Raw genomic sequence first — 13,239 nt, forward strand, 5'->3', positions numbered from 1 at the left:
GCAGAGGGGTCTGCAGCAGGGGAGGGGGCTGCACGGCCCCCACCAACCTCACGGTAACTGTATTTTTGTTTATGACATTTTTAAAACTATACATTTTAGGCTTTGAATCAAAGAATCATTTATATCATGTCTGTTTTTTTTATGTTTCACTAATTTTTATTAGTAATGTTTTTAAAAAGTCACAGTGACAAAGGATAGAACTGTGTTCTGGAATGAAATCTCAAAACCATGTGCTATCCATGGTGCATATTAAAGTAATGGTATAGCTATAGTTCAGACAAAAGAAAGACAGTCAATATGAAAAAGCTTATTAAATATGAGGTCAAGCAGTCCGTGGGCCAGCAGGGAGGCGGCGGAGGTCGTCGCGGGAAGGCGGGGCGGAGGCAGCGTGGCCCCCTCCTTACGGCTCCCAGGGGCCGCCTCCGGCCTCTGGTACTGCAGCCTCCAGCCGCCAGCCTTGCAGCGGTGTGTTCTAGGTCAATGGCTTCTAAGACTACAGTTGGATTTATTGGACTGGGCAACATGGGAAATCCAATGGCAAAAAATCTCATGAAACATGGCTATCCACTTATTGTTTATGATATGTTCCCTGATGCATGCAAAGAGTTTCAAGATGAGGGTGAACAGATAGTATCTTCCCCAGCAGATGTAGCTGAGAAAGCTGACAGAATTATTAAAATGCTGCCCACCAGTATCAATGCAATAGAAGCTTATTCTGGAGCAAATGGAATTCTAAAAAAAGTGAAGAAAGGCTCATTATTAATAGATTCCAGTGCTATTGATCCTGCAGTTGCAAAAGAATTGGCCAAAGAAGTTGAGAAAATGGCAGCAGTTTTCATGGATGCCCCTGTTTCTGGTGGTGTAGGAGCAGCTCGGTCGGGGAACCTCACATTTATGGTGAGAGGAGTCGAAGATGAATTTGCTGCTGCCTAAGAGTTGCTGGGGTGCATGGGCTCCAGTGTGGTATATTGTGGAGCTGTTGGGACTGGGCAGGCTGCAAAGATCTGCAACAACATGCTGTTAGCTACTAGTATGATTGGAACTGCTGAAACTATGAATCTTGGAATCAGGTTAGGGCTTGACTCAAATCTATTGGCTAAAATTCTGAATATGAGCTCAGGACGGTGTTGGTCAAGTGATACTTATAATCCTGTACCCAGAGTGATGGAAGGAGTTCCCTCAGCTAATAATTATCAGAGTGGATTTGGAACAACACTCATGGCTAAGGATCTGAGATTGGCACAAGCCCCTGCTACCAGCACGAAGAGTCTAATCCTTCTCCGCAGTCTGGCCCATCAGATCTACAGGATGATATGTGCGAAGGGCTACTCAAAGAAAGACTTCTCATCTGTGTTCTAGTTTCTATGAGAAGAGGAGACATTTTGAGTGTGCCCTTTGGCCATGGACACTGTTGGGAACTAAACTCTGTCTTGGTGCCTCCTCCTAGCTCACAATGCAAGTAAATGGATTTAATAAAAAAATATATATATATTAGAGCAAATTAATTTTTCTGTGTGGCAGAAGAAAAATTAAGAACAATTTAACAATTCTATGAGTTGAGACTTGTAAATACCTATTAATTTGCTACAAAAGCATTTTTGAATTTTATTTTTTTAATTAATTTATTTTTTTAAATTTCAGAATATTATGGGGGTACAAACATTTTGGTTACATATATTGCCTTTGCATCGCCCAAGCCAGAGCTATAAATGTGCCCATCCCCCATACAGTGTACTCTTCACCTCTTGGTTAGTTAAGAAGTTACCCATTTTTAAATTTCAGAATCAGGAACTATGGGGTGAAAGAATTGTAGAAAAAGATGAATCTGTCTATGCAAATAAACTTTATTTTTACCATGCACGATAGATTTAGAGTGATGTCATTTTTCTCTAAGGTATTAATTCATCATGTGAAAGCTATGGACTCTTTTCTCTTAAACATGTACAGAAAATAAATATTGTTAATAAATTTCAAAGAATCCTTCCAAGGATCTGGTTTCCAAATGGCCTTATAAAATGAAACTATAGTCAGGAAGTGCCAACATTCTGTTTCAGAAAAACAGTGCTCCTGACCAGTGTGTTTTTTCCTCCAAAGAAGTTGGAAATCCATAGTTTTATGCAAAGCATTCTGATTTTTAAATGTTGGAAACTAAAACAAACATCTGTATGAACCAAAAAAAAAAAAAAAAATTCGCATCTGTGAACCTCTCTCAACTGCTTTGTCAAGAATAGTGTGGATTAATATAAAACGAACAAAAACAGAATTTCTCATATGTAGTCCTAGTCATAAATACAATTTTTAATTGCACATGACTGCTCATCTTTACCTGGAAGCAACTGAAATGAACTATCAATTTGACACTTTCAAAACTGAGGATTTTAAGGATGCATCAGTGATATTACTGACTAAAAATTCTTTTTTAGCCATTAGAAATAGGTCTCAATCCCACTGTTTTAGTGGACATTTTTCACACCTGCTACCAAAGTGAGAAACATTGAAATTAATCTGAAGGGCAAAATGATCCATTTAAATATATCTTTAAATTAGTTCAAATGAGAGAATTTTTTGACAGCCTTTACTTAATTTTACCAATTTTGACCAAGTTGGCTGCATATAAAATAGAGATGTGAAGGAGGACTTTAAATTAATGTCTTTCTATTTCTCTCTGGACCCATGTGGAGCCCGAGAAATGTAACAGAATACTTTTTGTGGTTTTTTTAAGCCTTATCTCAGTGCTTTGAATAGATATTTCTCCAGAGTCCTCTCATCATATATGTGCCTTGGTTGGAACTTAAAGACCATAAAAGGAAGAAGAGAAAACGCAGTTACTGGAATTTAGGCAGCTTCGGGAGTGTCCCAAATATTTTTAAACTTAAAGGTATTTCACAATGGTTGTTTAAAATGGTCACTGTTTTTCCTGTTGTTGGCTCTGCTTTTGGAGATTGACCCAATATATTTTAAATTATATTTTAACTTTACATTGGAAGCAATTCCTTAAAAATAATAAAGATACTGGTATGGCTTCAATGTTTTAGTCCCTTCCAAAATTCATGTTGAAACTTAATCCCCTCCAAAATTCAGGTGTTTCCAATATGATGGTATTAAGAGGTAAGGCCGTTAAGAAAAGATTAGGGCTTGAGAACGCCTTCCTAGTTAATGGATTCAGGCCCTTTGAAAAGAGGCCTTATGCGGTGTTTGGTGAGCTTGCCCTTCTGCCATGTAAGGACACTGCAGGAAGGCCCTCACCAGATGTCAGCCCAGTCTTAGCCTCCAGGACTGTGTGAAATACATTCTGTTCGTTAACAATTACCCAGTCTTAAGTGTTTTGTTATAACAGTCTGAACAGACTAGGACATATATATTTTCGGCATTTCAAAGATTTTTAAGATTTTTGGATCATACCATCAGTGTAAATGACATTTGTTTACACATGCTCTTTTGACTATTAAGATTAGCTTATTAATTATACACATTAGTTTGTTTTATTTGGTTTTTTAAAACAACAATATGAGGCAGAGGTTTATTTGTGACATATTGGTTTGTTAAATGTTATCTATAATTCTACTGGGAAACTAATAAAACATTTTAAATGTTTGCTTTTTTATCAAATATTAAATGCCAAGTACTTCTCACATAGTGTAATTTTAAAATAAAGTTTTCATTTTAAAATAATTTTAGGCCGGGCGCGGTGGCTCACGCCTGTAATCCTAGCACTCTGGGAGGCCGAGGTGGGCGGATCGTTTGAGCTCAGGAGTTCGAGACCAGCCTGAGCAAGAGCGAGACCCCACCTCTACTAAAAATAGAAAGAAATTATATGGACAGCTAAAAATATATATAGAAAAAATTAGCCGGGCATGGTGGCGCATGCCTGTAGTCCCAGCTACTCGGGAGGCTGAGACAGGAGGATCGCTTGAGCTCAGGAGTTTGAGGTTGCTGTGAGCTAGGCTGACGCCACGGCACTCACTCTAGCCTGGGCAACAGGGTGAGACTCTGTCTCAAAAAAAAAAAATAATAAAAAAAAATAAAATAAAATAAAATAAAATAATTTTAGATTTGCAGAAAACTTGTGAAGAACTTTGGTGGTTCCCATAACCCTCACAAGTTTCCAACAGTAACAGCTTACATTAGTTGGTATATTTGTGATAGCTAATGAAAAATATTGATATATTATTATTAAATGAAGTCTATATTTTATTTATATTTTCTTGGTTTTTACCTTTTTCTGTTCCAGGAGTCCATCTGGTCTGTACTGCTTCCAGTCATTAGGTGTAACTTAGGGTCTTCTTGGCTATGACAGTTTCCCAGACTTTCCTTATTTTTGATGTCCTAGACATTTGGAGGAGTACTGGTTAGGTATTTTGTAGAATTTTCCTCATTTGATATTTCTCTAAAATTTTTCTCATGATTACACTGGGATTATGGAGTTGTGGGAGGGAAACCCCAGCAGTAAAGTGCCATTTTCGTCACATCATATTAAGGGAACATGCTGTCAACATGACCCATCACAATTCATGTAATCACTGATCATCTGGCTAAAGCAGTGTTTAATCAGGTTTATCCACTGTAAAGTTACTCCTTCCCCCCTTTGCTTACTGTACCCTGTGGAAGACAGTTGATATGAACAGTCCACCTTTAAGAAATGGGGAGTTATGTTCCATCTTTGCAAGGCTGGAGAATGTGCATAAATTATTTGGAATTATGCTGCAAGGGAGATTTGTCTATTCTACCTAATTTATTTTTTTATTCCTTTCTTTTTTAAATTCAGGATATTATGGTGGTACAAACACCCTAGCTACATGTAATGCATTCTCCCAAGCCAGAGCTACAAGCATACAAGCATGCCCCTCCCCCATACAGCACTCTCCACCTCCATTAGCTGTGGGTTTATACCTCCCCTCACCTCTCCCACCTGACTAGCACCCAGTGAATATTACTACCATGCAAACACCTTAGTGTTGATTGGTTAGTACCAATTTGATGTCGAGTACATGTGGTGTATTTTTTTCCATCCTTGTGATACCTCACTTTGAAGGATGGGCTCAAGCTCTATCCAGGATAATATAACAGGTGCTAGTTCACCATTGTTTTTTGTAGTTGTAGTATTCCATGGTATACATATACAACATTTTATTCAATAATTTATTTATATCAGTATAAACACATGAATGTTTGTTTTATACTTTGGGCAATAATCCAATATTACTCTATTTTGTGGCACACATTTTTTTTGCATTTCCTACTGGGCACTTTCAGTTGGCTTCTATATCCTTCCTCCTCTCCACTATAATTGTGTGTGTATGTTTGAACACTTCCTTACTTTCCAATGTTACAGAACATGCCAGATTCATCTTATGTATTTCCTGCCCTAGTCCTAACATCAGCCATTTCTTCAAGGATCCTTTGTGTCTTTAATTGTGAAATGTTGTTGGAAAGCAAGAACTGGTTGTTAGTTTTGCTCTTTGCTTCTTTGGTTTGTGGGATTCTAGGACCTCTCAGCTGACAAACCAAGGACATATGTATTTTTCTACTACCCACCTTGTGTACACATACATGTAAATAGATTTCTATGTGACCGTCGGTATCTACATGAAGCTAAACATGAATTATACTGATATCTCCAACTCTCATCCATTACCACATGGATCATTCTTGCATTATCTGCTTGCTTATTTGTAACTTTCTTTGACCTCCCATTCTGGTTCCCACCATCTACCATTGATTTAATTATTTGTTCAGTTTATTATAAATGTGTAAGTGGTTTTAAGTTATAAACCTGTACACTCATGGAAAACAGCCTTAATACTGGAGTGTAACACTTATGTATAGTTTTTCTTGCCTTTGGTCTTATTGACAATCTCTTTCCTTTCATTGTGAGTCTTTATGTTTAAGCAAGTTTCTTGTAGGCAACACAAAGGTGGATTTTTTTTAATTTTTAGCCACTCTGACAAGCTCTATTTTTAATTGGTATATATAGAGCTTTCTCATTTAAAATACTTACGGATATGGTTGGATTAATATGTACCATGTTTGTAAATGTTTTCTGTTCATTGCATTTGTTCTTTGTTTCTTTATTACTCACTTCTTTTCTGCCTTCTCCAGTTTTAATTAAGGATTTTATATAATTCCATTTGATCTCCTTTCTTAGCATAATTATACATTTAAAAAATTTTAGTGGTTGGCCTAGAGTTTATGATACACATTTTTAACTATCCTAAATCCACCTTCAATTAGCACTATACCAATTTCCATATAGTGCATGTACCTTATAACACAGTAGTCCCAATTCCTCCCTCCTTTCCCTTGTGCCATTACTGTCATTCATATGTTCTGATCACCTAGTACATTGTTACTATTACTATTATTGTTTATCCTATCTTTCATATCAGTGAAGAATGAGGAAAAAACTATTTTACTTTCATTTACTTATCCTTTGATGTTTTTCTTTTCTTTCTGTAGATCCAAGTTTCTGGCTCTTTTTTGACCAATCTTTCTGCTTGAAGACATTCTTTTTAAAATTCATTTTTTATCATACATTGACAAATTATAGTTGTATAATTTATAGGGTTCAAAGTGATACTATGATTTATTAATACAATGTGGAAAAATTAAATCAAGCTAATTAATATTTCCATAACCTGAAATATCTGTCAGTTTTATGGTGAGAACATTCAGAATTTATTCTTAGTGATTTTGAAATATACAAATATTTACTATACTCATCGTGCTGTGCAATAGATCTTAAAAAAATAAAAGTATACCTCCTTTGTATCTCAGGCTTTGTACACTTTGACAATAATCTCCCCATTTTCCCCACCTACCCTAGTCTCTCTGAACACCATTCTACTCTGTGCTTCTATGAATTTGATTGTTTTAGAGTCCACATATAAGTGAGAATGTCCCCAACACCACTTATTTGTCTTTCTGTGCCAGGATTAATTCACTTAGTGTAATGTTCCCCAATTCCATTCATGTTGTTGCATATGACAGAATTTTATTCTTTGTTAAGGCTGAATATTATTTCATTGTGTATATACATTACATTTATTTTATCCATTCATCAGTTGAAGGACACTTACACTGATTCTATAACTTGGCTATTGTGAATAGTGCTACAATGAACACAGGAGTACAAACATCTGTTCAGTATGCTGATTTCATATATTAAGGATCATTACCCAGAGTTGGGGTCACTGAGTCATATGGTACTTCTATTTTTAGTTTTCTGAGGAATCTCCATACTGTTTTCCATAATGGTTGTGCTAATTTACATTCTCACCAACAATACATAAACGTTTTTTTTTTTTCTGCACATCCTGATAAACACTTGTTTATCTATTTTCAAGTGTTTTTGATAGTAGCCATTCTGCCAGGTATAAGGTGGTATCTCACTGTGGTTTGAATTTCCTAATGATCAGTGACGTTGAGCATTTTTGATATATCTCTTGGCCATTTTTATATCTTCTTATGAGAAATGTCTCCTCATGTTCCTTGCCAATTTTCTAATAGGATTATTTATTTTATTTCTACAAAGCATATGGAGTTTTTTATGTATTGTGGATATTAACCCGTTAACAGATGTATAGCTTGCAAATATTTTCTCCCAATCAGAAATTGTCTCTTTATTCTGTTATTTCTTTTGTTGTTCAGAAGATTTTATGTAAATGTAATCCTGTTTATTTATTTATAATTTTGTTATCTGTGCTTTTGCATCAAATCTAAAAAAATTATTGGCCAGACCAATGTTATTTAGTTTTTCCTCTATTTTTTCTTCTATATGTTTTACAGTTTCAGGTCTTATGTTTCACTTTTTAATACATTTTGAATTGATTTTTATATATGGTGTAAAATAAGGGTTCAATTTCATTCTTCTGCATGTAGATTTCTTTGTTCCCAACACTGTTAATCAAAGAGACTACCATTTTCCCATTGTGTATTCTTGAAACCATTGTCAAAAATCAGTTGACCATGCATGCTTGGGTTCATTTTTATATTCTCTATTCTGTTCCATTGGTTTATGTGTCTATATTTATGCCAGTACTATGCAGTTTTAATTACTGTCACTTTGTAGTATTTTTGAAATAAGGTGGTGTGATGCCTCCAGCTTTGCTCATTTTGTTCATGATTTCCTTGGCTATTAGGAGAATTTCATGATTCCCTAAGAATGAGAGGGCTACTTTTTCTAAATACATGAAAAATGACACTGAAATTTTGATAGGGATTGCATTGAATCTGTAGATTGTTTTGCATAGGATGGACATTTTAATAATAATAATTCTTCTAATCCATAAAAATGGAATATCTTTCCATTTATTTGAATATTCTTCAATATCTTTAATAAACTTTTTATAGTTTTTAGTGTAAGGGTCTCACTCCTGGGTTATATTTATTCCAAAGTATTTTTTTATTATGTAGCCATTATAAATGGTATTTTTCTCTTGATTTCTTTATTTGGAAGTTCATTGTTAATATGTGGAAACACTACTGATTTTTACATGTTGATTTTGCTTCCTACAATTTTATTGAATTTGCTTATTAGTTCTAACATTTTTTTGGTTGTGGTTAAAATCCTTAGAGTTTTCTATTTATAAGATTATGTTATCAGCACACAGCAACAATTTATTTTACTTCTTCCTTTCTTCTTTGGATGCCTTTTATTTTTTTCTCTTGCTTAATTGTTTTGGCAAGGACTTCAAATATTATGTTGAATATAAGTGGTGAGAGTGGGCATCCTTGTTTTGTTCCAGATCTTAAAGGAAAGGGTTTCAGTTTTTCACCACTGATTATAGTATTAGCTGTGGGCTTATGACACATAGCCTTTATTGTGTTAAAGTACATTACTTCCACACCTAAGATTGTGAAAGGATATTTTGTCAAATGCTTTTTCTGCATCTAATGAGATGATCATAGCTTCATGTCCTTCATTCTATTAATGTAATGTAACACTTGCATTTATTTGCATATTATGTAGACAAGAGTGACTCTATCTTCAATATTAGCTACCGTATTCACTTCTGACTAACCCCAAGTCCAGGCATGCCTCCAAGATGTCTATTTGATATTATACTCTATGTAGATACACTTCTTTACTGTGAGTTACGCCTTTACTCCAAAACACCCTTTAATGTTATCTCACAGATCAATAGTCTGTGAAGCCCACACAATTCATTTGGTCATCTGCACATTCCTTCCAGAGCATGTATACCTTTCTATCCTAGATATATAACCCCTAGGTCAGAGGGGTTTCAGTGCAGAGATCTACCTGTCTTGTAGCTGCTCAAGACCATACTTCTGTTCATAAATTCCTTTAATAAATCATCTTTTATTGACAAACTGGATTTGTCTGCCTCATTCTTTGGTTCCTCATCCCCTTCAGTAGTTGGAGGCCACTTTGCATACATGGCCCTTTCACAGAACACACATGTTGAACCGTCCTTGCATTCCTGGTATAAATCCTATTTACTCATGGTGAATGATCCTTTTAATGTGTTGTTGAATTCAGGTTGCTGGTATTTTGCTGAGGTTTTTTCCATCTATGTTCATAAAGGTATTAGCCTGTAGGTTTTTTTTTTTTCTTGTAGTGTTTTTGTCTGACTTTGATAAATGCTATCCTCATAAAGAGCATTTGGAAGTATTCCCTTCTCTTCATTTTTCTTTAAAAAGTTTGTGGAGGATTTATATTAGTTCACCTTTAAAAGTTTGGTGGAATTCGGCATTGAAGAGATCAGGCACGGGGCTTTTATTTGATTAGAAGTTTTATATTACTAATTCAATCTCTGTGCTCATTATTGGTCTATTCAGATTTTCTATTTCTTCATTATTTAATTTTGGTTGATTATATGTGTCTAAGAATTTATCTATTTCTTCTAGGTTATGCAATTTTGGGGCACTTAATTTTTCATAATTCTTTGTATTTCTGTCATATCAGTTGTAATTTCTCCCTTTCATTTTGGATTTTATTTTTGAGTTTTTTCCCCATAGATAGTCTAGCTAAAGATTGGTGATTTTGTTTGTCTTTTCAAAAAAACAGTTTAGCTTTGTTGATCTTTTGAATTGTATTTTTAGTGTCTATTTCATTTGTTTCTGCTCTGATCTTTGTTATTTGTTTTCTTCAGTTAACATTGAGCTTTGTTTGTTTTTGTTTTTATATTTCCTTAAGGCATAATATTATGTTGTATATTGAAGGTCTTTCTTATTTTGATGTAGGCATTTATTGTTATAAACTTTCCTCTTAGAACTGCTTTTGCTGCATCCTACAAGTTTTGGTACATCATGTTTCCATTTCCTTTTATCTCTAGACATTTTTAGATTTCTCTTTTAATTTCTTCTTTGACTCATTGTTTGTTCAGGAGCATGTTGTTAAATTTTTATGTGTTTGTAAACTTTAAAACATTCTTCCTGTTAGTGATTTCTAGTTTCAAACCACTGTGATCAAGAAAGGTACTTGATATGATTTCAATCTTCTTAAATTTGCTAAGACTTGTGTTGTGGACTAGCATATGATCTATTCTGGAAAGAGTTTTGTGTGCACTTAAGGGAAAAAATGTGTATTCTGTTGCAGTTCAATTTAATGCTCTACTTATGTTCATCAGGTTTATTAGTTCTGCAGTATTGTAAGTCCTATGTTTGCTAATTAATTTTGTCTGGATGATCTGTCCACTATTGAAAACAGGGTAATAAAGTCACCTAATATTATTGTATTGTAGTTTATCTCACCCTTCAGATCTTTTAATGTTTACTTTACATATTTAGGTGCTTTGATGTTGAGTTTGTATATATTTACAATTGTTATATCTTTGTGATGAATTGTCTGCTTAATTATTATGTAATTCCCATCTTTGTTTCTTTTTACAGCTTTTGATTTAAAGTCTATTTTGTCTGATATAAGTGTAGCTACTCTTCCTCCTCTGTTTTCATTTCCTTTTGAGTGGAAAATATCTTTTTATAACCCTTCACTTTCAGTCTTATATGTGTCTTTAAAAGTGATGTGAGTCTTCAATAGGCAGCATATAGTTAGTTCTTTGTTTTATTAATTCATTCATTCACTCCATATCTTTTTTATTTAAGAATTTAATCCATTTACATTCAAACTAATTATTGGTAAATAAGGATTTATACTGTCATTTTGTTAATTATTTCCAGATTATTTTGGAGACACTCATTCTTTCTTTCTCTCTTTTCGTCTGGCTTTGTGGTTTGATAGTTTTCTGTAGCGGTATGTTTTGAATTGTTTCTACTTTTGTATTTTTGTTTCTACCATAGATTTTTTCTGTGGTTATCATGAGGCTCATGTGGAACATTTTCCACTTATAACAGTATATTTCAAGCTGATAACTTAACTTACTATCTTACTCTCATATATATTTTATGTTTTTAATGTCAGGATTTGTATAACTTTGAAATATGTATCCCTTGGCAATTTATTTCAGCCATAGTTATTATTAATAATTTTATCCATTAACCCTCATACTAGGTATCAAATTACATACCACAATTACAGTCCTAGAGTATTGTGACTATGGCTCTGTGTTGCTTATACTTTTGGGTTTTGTGCTTTCTGAAGTTTTATGTTATTAATTAGCAGCCTTTTGTTTTAGCTTAAGTAATTCCCTTTAGCAATTCCTGTAAGGCAGCCTCAGTGATAATGAATCCCTTGTTTTATTTTTAGGTAAGATAGGAACGCTGGAGGCTGCTGGAGGCAACTAGAGTGGGAGAAATTCCCATCCCACAGCATAGATAAAACTGAGACAATGTCCTTTCCCTTGGAAAATATGCTTGTGTTATTGAGAAGGCTTTGGGTGTATTTCACAATACTTATTTTTTTCCCTTTCCCCTGCTAAAGCCATGAGGAAATCTTTCTTGGATATCTGTCATGAGAACCCGGTGTGGTTCCTGGAACTAAAACCCACACAAATAAGACTTTAGCTCCCTACTTCATCTCACTCTCAGGCTGGTTCACACTCATCCTATAGCAATTAGGCCAAATTACCATTCAAATGTTTCTAATACTCTAACTCTCCAGAGACTTCTGTTCCGCATTGGCAGATTTAGGCTTTCAATCAATAGATGAATCTGTCTCTCCAAATTTCAGCTTGGCAGTTTGCCCTCCTACCCACTTCTGCAGTGAAATAAGAAAAATCATTGGTTATCTGTTTATTTAACTTTTTCTGTTGCTTGTTCTAAAGATGGGAATAATGACTCCCCAGCTCTCTTTTACATGTTGAAGCTTAGAATGTCAAAATGATTACTTTTTGCACATAAAATCCTAATAAACTAATTGTGGGTCACTAACTGCACAATTATTTGTGGGAGCAAAAATAATAGAATAGGTTATTTACTGATTAAATAAAATGTAGAACTATAAATTTAATAAAAACGCCTCCTGTGAAGATAAGAATGCAAAGTGGGATTTCTTTAGAAAGGGTATAAATTTTCTAATACTTACTTAAAAAAGAGAACACTTTCCTATATAATTGATAAATTTATTTCAAAAGCACGTAAATATATATTCACATAACATCAACCTATAGAATTCCCCACACCTGGGGAATATTTAGGCTGGTAATTTCTACACTAATTAGATTTAACGTTAGGCTAAGGAAAGGACAATTCAATTTTAGCTTTTAGGACATGAGCTGATTTATTCAGGGGTCAAAATGAGAATGTTTCCCTGAAAAGCAATGAATAGACTCAATGCATTCCATATACTATATATTACTTTTTATAGCTAAGGAGTCCTTGATATTTTTAGGATTGCCAATAATTTTTATGTGTTTGTGTTCCCACTTTAAAAATTAGCAAAGAAATGTATGATACTTGGCACTTCAGCCATTTGTCCATTGTGTGTATGTGTGTATACATTACATATTTTTTCAACAGTTTTTTCAAGATTTAAAAGGATTTCTCATAATGTTTCTGCAACATCAGTAAAATAGGTCAGACAGTATGCGAGCTCAAATGAAAATAACTAAGGAAGACTGCCCACAGACTTCTCCTTTTTGGCTTTCTAAACCTATCCACCCTGCTGAATAGAGACTTTCAATAGGAGAAAGAAAATACAGGCTATTGTGTAGGTGTTTAAATTGTGTGCACTGACCTATACCAAAATTGTTAACATAATTCAGAGTCATAAGTTTTGGCAGATGAGTGTGTGAATGAAAAATGCAGACTATGTGGAATACAGGGTGACATATTTTTTTCTCAACTGACTGGTTAAAGCAGCTGTGTCCTGTTTGTCCTATA

General features: G+C 34.3%; 1 pseudogene; it reads left to right on the forward strand.

Annotated features, from left to right (window-relative positions):
• The first annotated feature begins 418 nt into the window (after positions 1-418).
• Positions 419-1,386, forward strand: LOC138399919 (3-hydroxyisobutyrate dehydrogenase, mitochondrial pseudogene; annotated as a pseudogene).
• The last annotated feature ends 11,853 nt before the right edge of the window (positions 1,387-13,239 follow it).

The sequence above is a fragment of the Eulemur rufifrons genome, chromosome 19, assembly GCF_041146395.1.
Source record: "Eulemur rufifrons isolate Redbay chromosome 19, OSU_ERuf_1, whole genome shotgun sequence".
NCBI classification, from domain to species: Eukaryota; Metazoa; Chordata; class Mammalia; order Primates; family Lemuridae; genus Eulemur; species Eulemur rufifrons.